General features: G+C 42.2%; 1 protein-coding gene across 6 annotated transcripts in view; it reads right to left on the bottom strand.

Moving 5' to 3' along the window:
• LOC147014067 (histone deacetylase 4-like) overlaps positions 1–15,297 on the bottom strand; it is a 234,200-nt gene that overhangs the window by 171,782 nt on the left and 47,121 nt on the right. The window contains exon 3 of one of the 6 annotated variants that reach the window (XM_085851686.1): positions 9,895–9,980. The exons of the other annotated variants lie outside the window; for them this stretch is intronic. The gene's annotated coding sequence lies outside the window, so the exon portion shown is untranslated. The remainder of the gene's footprint in view (positions 1–9,894; positions 9,981–15,297) is intronic. 6 annotated transcript variants of the gene reach the window in all.

The raw sequence follows: 15,297 nt of genomic DNA, 5'->3' as shown, positions 1-15,297 counted from the left end.
ATAAAGCAATACCGGTATCCGTTACACAATCGACAACATAGCATGCATGTACGCACGCAACATAGCAATACACATACATATACATACACGCAGCATATAACGTGCTGCACATACACGCATGAGGAGAGTTTGTTTCCTGGCATGGGTCGTGCCAAATATGTACATCCGACAGTTTGATCAAAAGAAGGAAGAGAGGAGGAGGGGGAGGTGGGCGAGAATTTTTTTACATATTGTGATATTCCTCTGAGTGTTTTGTTGTATATTATTCGGAATGCAGCATATAAAAAGGCTGTGATGAATATCCCATTAACACTCTCCCAATCCTCACTCCGTAAGTGTATAGCTAGGCCGGTATCTAGACACCGCCTAATTTTATTTTTTTCACATTAACAACAACCATTTTTTTTCTTTGAAACTACACAAAGCACGATATTGCCATCAGCAAAGCGACAGGTCTTACATTTTAGTTCTTATGAAACTCTCAAAATGAAAGCTCACTGCTCACCTCCACTCCTCAGTTCCCTCTCTTCTCCTACTTGTAGAAGTGTTCGATCCCATTATTCACTTCAGGGCTTCAGATTGGCAGTATACCACCCTACCAGGTCATCTTCCATATCTATGTATATATATATATATATATATATATATATATATATATATATATATATATATATATATATATATATATACTTTCTATCACCACCCATTATACATGCAAGCTGCCACAACATATGTCCCTGTATTAGGAACTTCAATGCAGTGGAGCAAGCCATTAAGCCCACCAAAATCTGCACTAGTGGTTCCAACTTATGGTTGTTTGTCCACGCTTTACTTCTTTAAAATGCTGAACTTCAACAAGGTTGCAGCACATACCATTTCTGAAGTCTTTGGTATGACTTAACCAAGATTTGAGCAGATGCTCCAACTATTACACCACTTAGTCTGGTTTCACAATGTTTTCTTTTATATTCTTTCTCCTCCTACTCCTTTTAATTCATCCCCTTGTTGCATTCACTTCTATCTCCCATGATACCAGACGGTGTAAAATAAAACCCACTTCTCCATCACAAGAACCTTCAAAACAGTAATCCACTGTCATTTGTACTCCAGTCTTAGATTGTATTGCATAATGGGCAGCACAATGTGATATCTGAAAGGGAAACACACCCCAAAATTATCCAAAACAGATTATGAAGAGTAATAATGACAATAATATATCTGCGATCATAAAGTGATCGCCAAAGGTGAGCCGCCCCAGCAACCACAATCGGATGATGGCCATATTCTTTTTGGACCACCAGATGAACTTGACCTTCCATATTTAAAGATAGAGTGTGAATTAAGAAACTGTGTCCCCATCTAGAATCTATCCATAAAACCCAACATCATGAAAATCAGATTAAAATTATTCAAGTCTGATCACAAAGGTGTTTTTGGGTAATTAGGTCACAATCCAAAAAAAGTAGGTCAAGGCCAACTTCAGCGCAGATCCACTATTATGATGCAAGGACATCTTGGAAGACCAAATGGTTTTTAAGATTCCATGTAGACAAAAATTAAGAAATAACAAAAAAATGTTTTTACATATATATATATATATATATATATATATATAGATATATATATATATAAATATATATAAATATATATATATATATATATATATATATATATATATATATATGTATATATATATATATTGTTGTGGTTACCAAATTCGCAAACCACCATTCAGGTCCCTTAGGTGAGGTATCTCGGTAAGTACATGTGTAGTTAGGCCCAAACCCGTTGTCTAGTGGGAATACATGTCATTTATGCGTGCTGCGACTCTTCAGGATAGCCGTTTTCTTTTACTATCTTTAATTTGGACCAACCGCCATTGTTACCACCACCAACCACCGCTTCACCACAACTGCCACGACCTTCACGTCACACCTTGCAACCGTCGCATCGCCACCGTTCTTGCGCCGCCTGTGGGTACCGGTGTTGGACTCGTGCAGGGCGCGCGCCGAACAGCGTGTACAAAATCACGGATTTTGTGCTTCAAAAACGGATCAAAAACGACACACGCCCACTTTTTGCCGTCCAATCGGTGAGCGAGGGGCGGGTGGCCCCGCCCCCAGGGCGTTGGAGGGCGATCGATATATGCAAATTTATGGATCAAAAAGCATTCACGCCCACTTTTTCTCGGGCCAATGGGGAGCGAGGTGAAAGGTCGAAGGGAGGGGGTCAAAGATGAGAGGGCGAAGCCACGGGGCTGATAAAAAGGGACCGTGTTCGTCAGTCCGAGGAGTAGGAGAGTAGTAGGGTAGGAGAGTCGAGAACAGAGAGTCAAGACTTCGCGGGCGGTGGAGTTGGCAAGAAGGAGCTGGGCGTCGTGTGCGTTGGAGTCGGAGCAAAAAGGGGACGGAGCTGTGGAGAGGCGGCGAGGGCAGACGAGGGGGTGCTCGCGTCGTGCAGGGAGCTGCACCCCAAGGAGGCCGACAGCGCGACCTAGCCGAGGTGGAGACGCTCGTCGCGGGACAATAAAAATCCTCTATACCCCGAGCATCAGCAACCCCCTCCTGTTTCCCCCCAGCGCTGAGATAGTGTGACCAAGGGGGCCCCTTTCCCACCCCCTACCAGACACTGCCCGCGAGGCCCGCGGAGTTGAGGCACCATCGCCGCTCCGCGTCTCATCACCAGACGGGTAGGCCCGACCCGGTCTCGGCCTCAGGCCCGCCTCATCCTTGAAGGTATTCTTTTCCTTGGTTTTGGGTATGTGTTGTCGGCGCCGTCTGTGAAGTAAAATTGTATAAGTGTTGCCGTGTGCTCGTGTAATCGGTATTAGATCTGCATTGTCGCATTTGCTTTTTGTGTAAATTGAATTGTGTTTTTCTTTTCTGTGTGCTTTTGGTGGAATTGAATATGTGTGCTTTCCGTTCGTCGCGAATAAATGTGCTTTGTGTTGAACTGTTTCCCGCTTCGCTTCGTCATTTCCTTCATTGAATCCTCATCTTGCTTCACGTAAAGGGTTGGTAGTGGGCTGAATACGCCCGATAATTAATCGAACCGTCGAGGTCGACGATAACACCGCTCGGTTATCCCGATAGTACGGAACGGGTCGCTTAAGTGGCCCGTGTCCGAAGTCGACCTGCGGCGAGGTGCGATCGCCCGGTCTACCCTCCGCGTGGGTACTTAGGTAGGTCGAATTTGGCGAGCAACCCTATCCCACGCGGGGGCTGATTGGCTCGATCGCGGTGAGACCGAAAGGTCCACCCGTGACTGGTTCCCGGCGTTAGTCCGAGAGGGTCACGACTGGATTGTCCGTCCGGTGGGCGATGTGCCGCGATTAGAGTTACGTGGCCGTCAGCACGCCGGCGGGCGCGAATCCGCAACAATATATATATATATATATACATATATATATATATATATATATATATATATATATATATATATGTGTATATGTGTATATGTATATATATATATATATATATATATATATATATATATATATATACATATATATATATACATATATATATATATATATATATAGATATATATATATATATACATATATATATATATATATATATATATATATATATATATATATATATATATATATATACATATACATATACATATACATATACATATACATATATATATACATATACATATACATATACATATATATATACATATATATATACATATACATATATATATACATATACATATATATATACATATACATATATATATACATATACATATATATATACATATACATATATATATACATATATATATATATATATATATATATGTATATATATATATATATATATATATATATATATATATGTATATGTATTTATCTATATATATATATACATATACATATATATATATATACATACATATATATATATACATACATACATATACATACATACATATATATATATATATACATACATATATATATATACATACATATATATATATATATATATATATATACATACATATATATATACATACATATATATATATATATACATACATATATATATATATATATATATATATATATATATATATACATATATATATATATATATATATATATATATATATATATATATATATATATATATATATATACATATATATATACATATATATATATACATATATACATATACATATATATACATATATACATATATACATATATATATATATATATATATATATATATATATATATATATATATATATATATATATATATATAGTATCCCTGTGTCGTAAGAGGCGACCAGGGTTGCGTCAGGAAGGGCATCCGGCGTAAAACATGTGCCAAATCCCTATGCGGATCATACGGATGATCCGCTGTGGCGACCCCAAAAGGGAGCAGCCGAAATAAGAAGAAGAAGATATATGTATAGTATATGCCTTTTTTTTTTTTTTTTTTTAAAGACCATCATTTTACCTTGACCTTTAACTCTGAGTATGATGTAAATTACACATAAATGCGCCTTACTCTAGGTTATCAAGAGGGGGAAATTTTGTTCCGCTCAGACAAACCTTCGTCGAGTTATGAAGAATAATGTTTAATTAGGTCATGACCTTAAAAATAGGTCAACGTCAAACATTACGTCAACAAGCATACTTTTTATTCCCATTATTGATGCAAAATTCCATTCTGAATGTTGTCAGGGATTGGAAGAAAAAAAAAAACAGGTAAAAACCTAAAACAGCAGTTTAGTACTCCGAGGGATCGAAGAAACTCGAGGCTACCATTAAAAATTGGGGGCACTAATTGTAGGAACAAACCCTACAACAGATACAAGCCACCCCTATCCTATAGGGGAGGTTTAATAATGCAAATACCTTTTAAACTAAAACAGCACATAGTCTCGCCTCGCATGCTCATTCTGAACAAAAACACGCTTACTGAACCACGCTACTATTGTTACAAATCTGGAAGCCATTTGCACACAGACAGTCAGCAGTCCCTGTAGCTCAGTTATCTCAATAAGTATGTGTTTATAGTTAGGGCCCCACCCCCTATGTCTAACAGGAATTACATGTGTGCACTGTGGGTTTCTTTTATAGACAGGTTTTTCTTATATCTTTAAATCTTCCTCCACACCATCGACTCCAGTGCCCACGTGTTTTTGGCTGAAGGTGTGGGCGGAGCCTCCATCGCATCAGATCGAGGCTCTGCTCTGAGGAAAGGCATGGAGTGTTTCCTCCAGCCAATGGGCGAAGAACGAGCAGAGCCGAGGCGCTCTGGCCAATGGGAGGCCAGAGTGCCGGGAACTACTATGGAGCCTCTTCGGGGGGTGGGGCTCCGAGACGCCCCGACACCCCCCCCCCCCGAGACCCCGACACCCCCCCCCCCATCCAATCAGGAGGCGAATGGGAGGGGAAGAGATCCCTCGGACCTGGCAAGAGGAGGAGAATGGTTGTCAGGACCAGTGTTCTGCAGTCATCGTGGCGATTGGCTTGATCTTGGTCGTGTTGGCTTTTCGTCTGCGGTCCTTCGCGGTGGCTCATCGTGGTGGTGGAGGCCGAGCAGCCAGGGTCACGGGCCCATGGATTACAGAACGTGGGTTTCAGTCCCACCGTGGTGGTTGAAGTACGAAGTGACCGCACGAGGCGGAGAGATAACCGACAAGGCCCTGGTCCCCAGCTCGCCTTTCCCTCCTGGGCTGCGGGACCGAATAAAGACCCCACGGGGTCCATTTCTTTTAGGTTTGTGTGTGTGCGCGTGCGTGCGTGTCCGTGGGCCCCGTCTGCAAGTAGAAATTGTTGTGCTTTTGTTCATTGTACATTGCTTTTATTCGGATAACTCTACTCTTTGTGCTCCCCTGCCCCCTGATAAATAAACCCCCAATTGTTCAATGTACCAGCTCGTTGTCTGTCACTTTCTTTCATTGACCCAGCACGGTGCGGGCTTGAGAAATGGTGAGGCCGTTTGGGGCCGTAAGTTGTGATTGGGACCGGCGCGGCTCTGGTAACTCCCGCTCGGTACGCCGGACCCAAGTCAGTACATGCGACTCGGTTTGGACAGAGTCGGTCGAGGGTGTGGTTTCCCCGGTAGCTTGACGGCGTGAGTACTTAGGTAAATTGGAATAGACAAGTGGACCCTACCTCACGCCGTCGAAATATTGGCGACCACGGTCCTTTAAATAGCCCGTCGACTCCGGAGTTATCCGGGTGACGACCTTTCAATTGCAGTGTTCGGTAAGAGACGGCCCAACTGCTCCCCCTGGTGGTCGTTTATCGCCACCAAAACCCGGCCCACAACACTATTATGGCCCATATACCCATATCATCCATGCATCCTATTATGTCACCTGTCGCCATTATCCATAGCTTTATTGATTATCAGGCTATTTAATGACCACTTTTTTGCACATGAAGGCTAAATTGTATGAATGAAGAGGAATATGAAAAAAAAAATTCAAGCTATATTCCCCATCGCAAGTCGATTATATGTATGAAGTTTCGTATCGATCAGTTAAGCGGTTGTGGGGAAGAAGTTTTTTTTTAACGTTTATATTTTAAATCCAATGTGGCCACCAGACCACATGACCGATGTCAAATTTAATTCTTCACACACATCGGGTCGTAGATCAGATTATGAAGTTTCAAATTTTTCGGATTTAAATTCAACCAATTATGGCTGGAATACCACTTCACCGATGATGTCATTATCACTCCATATACCAAGTGTCAATTTTTCTTTCTTTGAGTGTTTTTGGAGATGTCCAATTTTTTTTTTCCTGTCATCCAACATGGCTGCCATACCTTGTGACCTATGGTGTCACCGTTATCAATAAAATATTCTCCATGGGGAGTCGCTCTGATGTTTAAAGTTTCGTATCGATTGGACAAGCGGTTGCAGAGGAAAAATATATAATTGAAAGCAAAAATATCTAGACAGGGAAGTAGCAATACTCTCGCAACCCCTTCAGAGCAAGACTAATAATAGATCTCAACACTACTGTTACAATACCAATCTGTCAAGGCATCTTCGGGTTTTGTACACAGTATATTGACGAAACGTTCAGGTCTGGTGAAGAACTACCGACAGACACAAGTTGATACCACGAATAGTGACAGACATTCCGAACTACCAAAGATAGTCATCTTCGACCATGCGCACATCCTGGACGCTAAATAAATGTAGCAACACGAACACCCACAAAATGGGAAATGCTTTCGTCTTGGAGATAAGGAGTCGCTTGGCAATGTGTATTATTGCTGATGATGATTATCACGAGAGAGTCTGGAACACAAATATTTCGATGATTGAGTCTGAAACAGACGTGTATAAAAGTTCCATGAAGGCGAAGCCTCAAGAAGATGGTGGAAAACGAATTCGAAATAATTGACTGGCAAAACCATTTACACTCAAATTTACGAAGCACATCTTTTTCATCAAACAATAAACAATAAACAAGATAATGGTGCATATAAAGCACAGACTAAAATAACTGAAATCGATTGCCTTTATTAATCACACAGAAGGCTACAGCAAGATGCATGTGCTGTACTTGAACAAAGAAAACATTGAAAACCTACCCCACTCACTGATTGAAGGAAGATTTATTTTTCTACTTCTTCTTTAACGGACACAATCATTCCCACGTTCTTGTGGGGTTGGCCAGGGGAAGCTTGGCCCAAGTCTTTCACAAACCGGCTGGCGAGGCCTGACATTTCTAATTTGTTCAGGGTGCCGGCGAAAGCTCGCCTCGGACACCGTGGGATCTTTAACGTCCCCCGACTAATGCCAACAGACGGGACGTCCAGCCCAATGTTCATCCGAGGGACGGCACACAAAAGTGATGAATCGCCCTGTCTGTGAAATGCCAGAATGACAGTTTATAGCTGGGTCGGAATTTGAACCCAGGCTAGACAGCTTAGAGGGGAGAGTGCGTACCTCGAGGCAATCCTGCCAGCAAGAGTTATTTTGAGCAAATCTAAATGTAGACAATTCACAAACAAACATTCCACCAAAGTACACTTGAACTGTTTTTTCAGGTTATTGTACAATTTGTGTTCGGCTAGATTTTCCACAATTGAAATAAGAAGGGACCGGGGTACCGAGTGGGTGGGAGGCTCAGTAGGATGCGAGCAGTGCAGGTACACTGCACATGGGAAGCCATACAACTGATACGTGTTCACATGTGAAACAACACAGCATTGAGAGAGCAGCAGGATTCCATTAGCAAGGACAATGAGACCAAAGGATGAAGTTCAGATCAAGGTAAAGAAGGGCAAAAATAGCAAATATTTCGGTGCCGGCTTAGGCCTAAGGATAAGCAGTTAAAAGCTGAAGTATAAAACGACAGGGACTAAAAATTAGGTCAGGAATATACATTATTTTTTTAAAAGGTAGAATTCACGTTTGGAGGAAGTCGTCTTTCAGGATAGGCTGGGCTCCAATACGGGAAAACAAAAATACAGTAACAAGTTTTAGCAAACAGTACAACAACGTGCTCAAACAGCCCAGGAATGAGGATTATTCTTTACATGTGTTTGTAAGGAAGAATAAAATAATAAATGCGCTAAAAGTAATTTCAAGGAGCTGCAACGATAGTCCAGAAGGTCAGACACTCACTAATTAGCTTGCCATCTTGGTTGGATGCCCAGCCAGACTATAAAACTACCCAACTGGTGCTTAAGCTTTCCCACACCAATAGGTATGCTGTCCTTCAGAGGAGTCATTAAGCCGGCTGTCCTGTTTACCAACACTTGTTCATGGATGTTAAATATCTCATGGTATACAGGGCCATTTTGAAAGGGCTGGAAGGATATAGATCAGCGGTAGCACAATGGCCTTTTTGATTTTTGCTGTCTCGTCTGGATTTAATTCTCGACCAGACTCGAAACGGGCATCTTGTTTCACAAGTTTCACAAAAAGGCATTAACGAGTGTGCACCTTCTTCGGAGGAACACAGAGCTGGAAATCCTGTAAACTAAAGCATGTGCTGGTGGATGTTTGCGATCCCACTGTATCCTTTGTAAGAAGAAGCCATTGTGTGCCAGCACCCTCACCAAATTCATTCCTGACATGAGCTCGACCACTCTGCGAAGGGGTTCGTTCTCAGTCAATGATGAAAACATAACCTCTGTCCACCTTAGGTGGTGGAGGTAATCATGCGCACAAGAACCCTGCTACCCCAGTGGTGGTGCAGGCAACAACGCTGACAACAGCATCAGTCATCGAGTTGAACCTGTAGTTTTTGGGGGGCGATGGCAAACAATCAGCATATCCAGGCTGCAAGGGAAATCTTTGACAGGCAGTGCATTTTAAAATTTCATCCTATTTTGGCACTTCTGCATTTAATCGTTCCTATTTTCACTCTGAACATTTCCTCGTGTATGGAGTATTTTCTGTTGCTTCTGCCATCCTTTCACATGTGCTTGCATGTCGACATGACAATATGCCAAATTTTTTAGCCGTTTATTGGAACCATCTATCCAGTAAAAGCACGGGAAACATAAACCAAAAATGCTCATCAACCAAGACTTTCTTGCAAAGTCTTTTTACAACTTCATAATCGCAGGCAAATAATTCAGGGATCCATAAGAGCAACAGTGCCCAAATAAATAGTCATACTTCTTTTACACATGACGTTTTTTTGTCCTGAAAACTCGACTACAGGCAATTTCTAATAAGGCCTTCAATGGGTCGCACACGACAACACAACTAATTTTTAAAATCGAATTATACAAGCAAAATTGACTTCAATCATTCCAAAACGTTCCGGCTTGAAATCCGATACAAAATCAAAAGTCTGACCTCAAAAAGACGAATTAAAACCAAAAACTGTGAATCGGTTTCAAAACCACTGATGCCCTTCATACGATCATGGCATACCTCAGTCATCTTCAAGTATCGACAGGTGCCACAAAAAGCCCAAAGTAAAGCAGACTCCGTAGAAAACTGCAGAATCATCGCCATGTCTACAGACACAAACTTTCACAAATTACAACGGACAAAACTTTTGCTTGCACGGCATCTTCACCGTCTCGAGAACATCTCTTCCCCACTCACATCCTCACCACCCTCACCTCAAAAAAAATGCAAACATTGCTGGACATCTTGACATTTTGATCTCAAAAGCAAGATGCAATTCATCGTGCAAATTTGAATGCATGAACCGAATCAAAAAACTACAACACAAATCAGTGCATAGGCGTAAAAAAACACAACATCAGATACCAAACGTACAGGTGGGCTCATGCAATAGTTGGTTATAAAAGGACAGGGACTTTAAAAATAATAATAATAAACATTTCATTGTAGCTTCCCAGCAAGCTGCACACGCTACAGATTATTGCTGGTCTCGAAATGCACATTTGCACCATTTTTCATTCCGTACTCATTCAACAAAAAGAGTACTAAATTTTGGAAAGCCCTCAGAGTCCCGTAACAGCAAGTCGACCATCCATCGCTCTTCAAAATGCCAAATGGATGAAGTATTGAGCGTATTGCAAATCAAATCGGAAATTATTTCAAGTGTCCTGGGGAAGTACAAAAAAATTTTTTTTTTATAAATGAAAATAAAACAGGCCTGGAAATGGTTAAAAAAAAAAATGGAAGGCAGCCAGACAAAACAACATACCAATGAAATAAAGCATTCCCTACCAAAATAGCCATTGGAAGCTGGACACGTGATCTTTGTTACTCCAGAGGAAGGTATTGCATTACCATCAGCGGGACAAAAATCTTCCTGGTTTTGTAGCATTCCCCCCATCCCCCTTGGGAATCCATTTTACAAACTACAACCCACAAAAGCACTGCAAAAATGCCTTGGCAAAAACAGCAAGCAGACTAAAAGAGAGCTGGAGAATAAAACCAAGACTCTTTTGAATTCTCAAAACAATGCTCCAATGATTATTGAAGAGCTTGGACATAAAGGACAATGTGTATGTATGGATATATATATATATAAATAAATAAAAACACACACACGTCATGACAGTGAACTGCATCACTGAACACAACTGTTTGCATAAAGCAAGCCTCTTGGTAATGTGGTAATGCTCTTGGGAACATTTATCACCTTCAAATAACCAATCATTGACATACATCAAGGTACATGTGAGTAACGTAGGTATTACCAAACAATAAAACATCAGGAAATATAAAATGGCAGACAAGTCAGTGGATTAAAAAAAATATATATTTAAACAGAACAAAAATCATTCTTCTCAATAAAATAAAATAAAATAATTCAAGAGAAATACAGAAAATAAAATGAAATAATTTTTTTTGGAAGTAAACCATTCATTTTCGGCAACCCAAAATAGTACGGAAAACAGTTCATCACAAAGCCAAGGAGTGAGAATTTGGAGGAAAACATTTGGAGGAGGAGGAGAATGAGGAGATGACTGATTTGGAAGAAAACAACAATAAAATAAAACAAAAACAAAATAAAAGCTGAATACTCTGACAATTAGCATCTGGCTGGAATGTCTGGAATACGAATGATTGTAAATATCAGGTTGCAATGAGATCTAATTTAGCAAAGAGTGATGTATAAACAAAATCATTGAATATACAATAGCATTATTGACAGTGTTCTAAATTCATCCAACAAGACTGCATACTGAAATAGAAACTCAAGGGTTTCACCATTCATCTTTCATCGATACTTGGGCTTAAAAGTCTACATGACAATGGAGCAACCCAAAATGAATTTACCCTTCATGAAAACTCAAAGGGTACAGGCAGCCAAAAATGGAACTAGTCTCAACACATTGCTGGATGTAAAAAATGAGAGATTTTTGACGGTCACTGCCAAGGTCACCGGGACGTACGCAGTCACCATCACCGTCACTCTCACGCAGTCACACACCGTCACCATCACCATCACCATCACTGGTAGCGTCGTGGTGATCGGCACCAACACGGTCATCACCACCAACAGTCGTATTATTATTACACCGGCGGCGGTGGCACAGTCACTGTCCGACATGAACACAATCACTGGCATGGGCACGGTCATGATGACAAGCATTCAGTCAGATAAAACAAAAACTAGTTGGAATTTGTTTTCCGTGGAAAGCATCCCAGAAAGAAAATACAAGGTTTGAGAGCAGTTGTGCCAACGGCAAAAATGAAGCTGTTCAAATGCCAGCACATATGCGTGGTGGAGCTAGGCCATACTTATCAAATGTTTTGCAACCTTTGATCGCAAAGATAATCAATCTGCAAAAGGGTTGTTCATAAAATTATGAGCATCGCAGTGTGCAATTGGAGATGGTGGGATCGGTATTGGTGTGGCACAAAATGCCAGTGTGGAAAGTTTGAAATCACAAGACCACTTCACTTATTCATCCATCATGATGCCATAATCCCATAGTATATTCTTGTGACTGACTTGAACGTGGTTCGATAGGTGATCCAGCATGTTGCGTACTTACGAGTTCCTTCACTATCCTGAGACAGTATCAAGAAATGAAAAATTGCACAACTTTGACAATAGATGCTCTGCATAGGTCCTTTTGACAATCGCAACTGAGCACATGATATGTGAGACACATCCAGGCATGAGAGTGTGTACACATCTATTGAATGTCAGACAGCAATTAATTGGTAATAATGGTAGAAAACAATAATCTATTTGCGAACAATGTACAGTGTTGTGAGAACGGCAAACAATGCTTGAAATGTATCAAATTTGAAATGCACTGTCACAGCATCTGGTACCATGCAAAACTTGCACTATATCATAATAAATAAACTTTGCCCAGGACATACAAACCAAGCCAAAAGGGGAGAAGAGAAGCAAACAAATGGTCCTGTGTTGAGTTTGCAGATCTATTTATATTCCAATTACACAATTATCCAAGTCTTCATGATTGTTCCATTTCCAACTAGAAGGGCACCCAGTGGAGCACATACCTCCACCACGCAATGCCTAATCCACGAGAACATATCAGGCCCATTATAGTTTTCAAATATCATGATATACAGTACTGTTTCAGTTCTACAAAACTGCTTTCCTCGAAGATAATGGCACCCAACGTACAGTGAGGCAGTTATTTCGTTGATCTTCATGCAGTTCGACCTTCCCCTCATGTCTAGTGGGTTAACGGGATGAAGTGCGTTGCGTGGGTCTTATGGCTAAGTCTATTAACTATATCTCTGTCTTCTATTCTGATTTCTATTCCAACCCTTTCCTTTCAGCCAAGGTACTAATCAAGCAAGCAAGCAAACGCACCACAATATGAATAGCAAACGCACCATGCAGCCTCCCATGGCTAAGAATAAACATAAGAACAAACAAACGATACAGCACACCATTTTATTAAAATCTGCACACCAATTTCCAATGGCATCTCAGCTTGCTCACCCCTCACTCACCACTTCGACCACAAACACCACCTGCACATGGGAAAAATATTCCCACACCCCCTTGTACCTCTGCATCGCCACAATTCATCAAGAAACAGAGGCGTGCTACATGGCTCGGGCTGCACTCGAACTGCGTGATGTGGAGATGAGCAACGGACGTCAATAGCACTAACGGCATCTCGCTGGGAATGTCCTGGGTGAGCAAGTGAGATTGATACGACCCTCGTCCAGTCGCCAGAACACGGTAGGACGGGCGGTGAGGAGGGGTCGTGGGAAGAGCGATCCGGGATTTCGGTACGGGACCCGGTTATGCATTTTGGCTCATGAGAGGGGTGGGCCGTGGGTGGCAGGTGTGCATTGCTATTCGGCATTTCGAGTGCACTTGGAGCACGTCCGCGGCCAGGTTGCCGGCTTATACACGATGTTGAGTCAGGGCTATGCTGCGCCAGATGTGCAAATGAGACCGCTTCTGGCCCCAGGAGCTTGTCAGGGAAAGACTTGGGCTGCTGTGGCCCATTGGAGGAGTGGGATTCAGGTCACAGCACGTCGCTTCAGGTCATAACCCCACCCTTCGCCCAGGGCTTATAAAAGATTGCGGCGCCACTCGCCCTCTTCTTTACCTCTCTTATTCTCTGCTTGTCTCGGCTCTGTGTTGGCTGCTCCTCGTTGCCTCTGCCCTTCGCTGGCTCTTCACTCGCGAGACTTGCGACTGAGACGTTGGTGTGCGACTGAGACGTGCAAATTCCGGAGGACCAGTGCAGCGCGCACATTGCCATGAGCCCCGGCAAAGTGACCAAGCCAGAGATAATGCGCCAACTCTTGAGGTGGGAAAGCTCAAGCAGAGTGCCCCATGGAGATACACGCTACACGAGCAGACATATGCATGTCAAGGTTAGAGATTGTCGCCTGACACCTCTTTTCTCCTCTCTTTTCAGCCCTCTATCTCATCCCCTTTGGATGCACAAAAGAGCATCATTATTGACCCGCAATCACATTTTCCTCTGGCATGACACCACACCCCCCATACACCACACCTCCCGCTCCCACACCTTAGACAACAGAATTTCTCCCTCCTCCCTCCCCCCTAAGCGTACTGGGTTGTGTTGGTCAACCGACCGTGCCAGGTATTGCGAAGCAATTTATCCTCATCTGCTCTCTTTCTTTCTGGCTATCTAATCTTCCGGTGTGTGTGTGTGTGTGTGTGTGTGTGTGTGTGTGTGTGTGTGTGTGTGTGTGTGTGTGTGTGTGTGTGTGTGTGTGTGTGTTTAATGGCACCTGTTGTAGCAGAATTTAAGATTGTGGAAGTGACAAGGGAATAAGTCTGCTCTGTGTCTGCTTTTGTAACATTGCTTGCCTTTTGTTGCACCCCAAAAATTCTGTACTTTCCTTGCTGTACATTCCAATAAACCCCATTCAATGTGCCACATACCTTTCCTCGCTTGATTGCAAACAAATGCTTTGTAAAGAAATGTTCCCAGCTCGTTTTCATCTTTTCCTTCAATGGCCCAGCATGGTTCGTATTCTAGCTTTGCTGGGACGTTATCCTCCAACAATCTGTTTTTCTACCCGGTACATCCTTCGGCAGTTACGCTTGGCTGCATCTGATCCGGTTTCAACAAGGCGTACCAAGGGCGTGTCCCCAGGCAATTTGAGCACGTGACCATTATGTAAACGGTATTTATTAAACGGAGGACCCTAAGTCACGTTGTCGCGTTATTGGCGTTCACAGTCAATGAGTGACCTGCTGCGTCACAAAGTAATTTGTGTACGACGGCCTGCGATTCCAGAGTTTGGTGGGAACCCAAGGTAGATTCCCTCCCCTCATAGTCTTCTCGCCTCCAACCCCTGGGTCCGCAACACTTTGGTGTCAGGAGTGGGATTGGGAGGTGTGGTGTAGTGGAACATGGGGGGTGTGGT

The sequence above is a fragment of the Eptatretus burgeri genome, chromosome 13 (genome assembly GCF_056783735.1).
Source record: "Eptatretus burgeri isolate ZD-2024b chromosome 13, Ebu_testis_v1, whole genome shotgun sequence".
Classification (NCBI taxonomy): domain Eukaryota; kingdom Metazoa; phylum Chordata; class Myxini; order Myxiniformes; family Myxinidae; genus Eptatretus; species Eptatretus burgeri.
The sequence above is the reverse complement of the archived record's forward strand: the minus strand, read 5'-3'. Positions and strand labels throughout refer to the sequence as shown.